The sequence below is a fragment of the Prosopis cineraria genome, unplaced genomic scaffold (genome assembly GCF_029017545.1).
Source record: "Prosopis cineraria cultivar Desert tree isolate PC_DT_omini unplaced genomic scaffold, ASM2901754v1 PC5, whole genome shotgun sequence".
Taxonomy (NCBI): domain Eukaryota; kingdom Viridiplantae; phylum Streptophyta; class Magnoliopsida; order Fabales; family Fabaceae; genus Prosopis; species Prosopis cineraria.
This window is the reverse complement of record NW_026555336.1, coordinates 2,053,234-2,056,873: the sequence shown is the minus strand read 5'-3', so window position 1 is coordinate 2,056,873 and position 3,640 is coordinate 2,053,234. Positions and strand designations below refer to the sequence as shown.

General features: G+C 34.2%; 1 non-coding gene across 1 annotated transcript; it reads right to left on the bottom strand.

The window, feature by feature from the left end:
• Positions 1-1,352: 1,352 nt before the first annotated feature.
• On the bottom strand, positions 1,353-1,459 carry LOC129312221 (small nucleolar RNA R71). The gene has a single exon (XR_008593473.1). It is a non-coding gene; the product is annotated as a small nucleolar RNA R71 (small nucleolar RNA).
• Between the last annotated feature and the right edge of the window lie 2,181 nt (positions 1,460-3,640).

The window sequence follows — 3,640 nt, the reverse complement described above, 5'->3', positions numbered from 1 at the left end:
TCTCTCTACCTCTGAATTTTATGTTCTAATTGCTATTACTGATTAGAGTAGCTTTATTGCATAATTTTTGAGTTATAAATTTTATTTGAGGTTTTACTTGCTATAATCAATTGATATTGCATTATAAGAGTAATATGGCCTAGCTTGGATGATTATCCATGCTTTGTTTCTGGTATGGCTAACATAGAACAGTTGTTAGGTTGTAGGTTAAAGGAGATCTCAATTAATCTATAACTTAATTTCTTGTTTAATTCTTGAATGATAATTTGAGAAATATATAATAAAACTAGAATAATAAAGTTGAATAAAATTAATTTATTTTGTAGACGAGGAAGATTAAATTTAGGTGATTGGATTGTGATTGATTGCACTGCTTGTTCTTGATAATTTTCTCAATTGAATTTTCTTTATTTATCTAATTTTAATTTAGATTTTTTTAATTTCATTATAAAACCCCCCATTTTTTAGCTTTTCATAATCATAATTCAAATAGTTACTCTATTGACTCTTAGAAGACGACCTAGGTTGCGCTTTACTGTAAAATCTAGTTTTTATTAATTTTGGTGCTATTCGACAGTAGTGTCAAAATTTTGGCGCCGTTACCGGGGAGTCAAAGGTGTTAACTTTTTGAGTTTGGTTATTAGTTTTTTTTTCTTTCTTTCTCATTATTTTTATCATTTTTATTTTTTTTAGTATTTTTTATTTTTTTCAAGATTTATTATTTTTTTCTTTACTTGTTTTAGGTGTTTTTCATTGTTTTTCCAGTTTATTAGTGCATGACAAGATCTTTGCAAGATAAATTAATTAATTTGAATTCTGAAATTGAGAGAACTTGTCGTAATAACCGTAAGAATCAAAAGCACCATAAAATTAGGGATAGTATTATTTCTGAAATTTTATCTGAATTGATTGATAGTGTTATTAGTAATTCTGAATCTGACTTAGACTCTACAGTTAAGTTGGAAAACATGGCTGAAAATAATAATGGTAATAGGACAATTAAAGAATTAGCTGCGCCTAATGCACACTATCAAAATTTGTGCATTCAATATGCTAATTTAGATGCAAATGCTAGTTTTGAATTGAAATCTGGTTTAGTACATTTGCTACCTAAATTTCATGGTCTTGCAGGAGAGGACCCGAATAGGCACTTGAAGGAATTTCATATTGTGTGCTCCATCATGAAGCCTCAAGGAGTTTCAGAAGAGCAAATCAAATTGAGGGCTTTTCCTTTTTCATTGGATGGAGTGGCAAAAGATTGGTTGTATTACTTATAACCAGGTGGCATTACCTCTTGGGATCAAATGACACAGTTATTCTTGGAAAAATTCTTCCCTGCCTCTCGCACATCAGCAATAAAAAAAGATATTTGTAGGATTCGTCAGATGACTGGGGAGACATTTCATGAATATTGGGAAAGATTTAAGAAATTATGTGCCAGCTGCCCTCACCATCAAATACCTGATCAGCAGCTAGTTCAACATTTTTATGAAGGTCTTTTACCAATAGATAGGTGGTTTGTCGATGCCGTAGCTGGTGGTGCTTTGGTAGAACTTACTCCAACTGATGCCATGAATCTCATTTCTAAGATGGCACAAAATTCTCAACAATTTGGGATGCAAGCTAACCAAGCAGTCAAAGGGGTGAATGAGATTCAAACACCACAATATGATCCTAAATTTGAGAACAAGATGGAGGAGCTCTCTAGCATGGTTCGGCACATTGCCTTAACACAACAAAAATTAATGAATTCACCAGCAGTGCCAACTTTTCCACAGGCATATCCCTCACAGACGTGTGCACAACCTCAATTTTATAATCCTCAACAAGCTACCACATTTTTTGCTTTAGTTGGGCCTCTATGTGGCATCTGTTTTTTGGCCACACACACTACTGATCATTGCCCACAGTTAGATGATAGAGTTGAGAATTGTGCTGGGATTTTTCCAACTAGACCTATGCAATAGGGCCAAAAATATGATCCTTTTTCTAACACTTATAATCCTGGATGGAGAGATCACCCTAATTTCAGATATGGAGGAAGTCAACAACACCAATATAATGCTACAGGTCAAAATTCACAGCCTATGCAAGCAATGAGGCAATCTACTCCTATTCAAGGGTCTAAAAATGATGGACCAAGTCTGGAAGAATTAATGAAGCAAATGGCAACTAACAACATTCAATTTCAACAATGCACTGAGACAGTAATCCAAAAATTGGAGAATCAAATTGGGCAATTGTCCACCTCCATTAATGAATTGAAGAGTCAAGGTTCTGGAAAGTTGCCGTCTCAAACAGTTGTAAATCCTAATTGCAGTAATGTTAGTGCCATCACTCTTAAAAGTGGAAAGGAGCTTCCAGAGCCCTCCATAACATCTATCAAGAATAAGTAGCTGCAGCAACACAAGTCACACTTGAGGAGTCTAATAAAGAAAAGGAACCAAAGAAGATCCTTTCATTTCCAAATAGGGACACTCAAAGTAAGAAGTTAAAGGAAGCTAAATTGGAGAAAGAAGTGCTTGATGTTTTCAAGAAGGTTGAAGTCAATATTTCCCTTTTGGAGGCAGTAAAGCAAATTCCTAAATATGCAAAGTTCTTGAAAGACCTATGCACGAACAAGAAAAGATTTAAAGCTAATGAGAAGGTTAATCTAGGAAGAAGTGTATCAGCTTTATTTCATGGAGGAATGCAGTGCCAACCCCCTATGCCCTTAAAATGCAAAGACCCAGGGAGTTTCACTATACCTTGTACTATAGGAAATTTAAAATTTTATAACACTCTGATTGATCTTGGTGCAGCGATAAATGTTATGCCCAAGTCTCTATTTTCTTCTTTACAGGGTTGTGAGATGAAGCCAGTCGGGATTATTGTGCAATTAGCAGACAGGAGACTTGCCTATCCTAATGGTATGCTTGAAGACATTCTAGTTAAGGTAAAGGATTTAGTTTTTCCTGCTGATTTTATATTTTGGATAAGGGTAAAGATGATAGTCATGGGCCACCAACACTGATTTTGGGTAGGCCATTTCTTAAGATAGCTAATACTATCATTAATGTTAAAGATAGTACTCTTTCCATGGAATTTGCAGGACGTGTTGTTCAATTTAATCTTTTAAAGGCTATGAAACATCCTATAGAGGATCATTCTGTTATTAATCTGAGCATGCTTGATATGTTAATTGATGATACATATGATGAGCTTTACAATGAGATGGTTTCTAGTTCTCTTGAGATTGTTGATTTAGATAGCAATACACATTGTTCTGACTCTATTATTTATGAAGATTCTTCTGACTGTTCTAGTTCTGATGATATTGTTGAGTTATTCAAATCCATGCATGATATTGGCATTGAAACTTCTAGTGACTCTGATATGATTGCTTCTGACTCTGAAAGAACTATGGACTTTGCTAGAAACTCTATGTCATGTAATTCCATTAATAATGATAATTCTAGTATTCTAGAACAAGATACTGCTGCTTCTTTTGATGTAATGCAGGTTTGTGGAGTTGCTAAACTCACTATTGACAAGCTAGTACCCTCTATTCAGCAGCCACCTATACTTGAATTGAAAGATCTACCAGAACATTTGAAATATGCATTCTTAGATGAAGGTAAGAAATTACCGATTATTATAG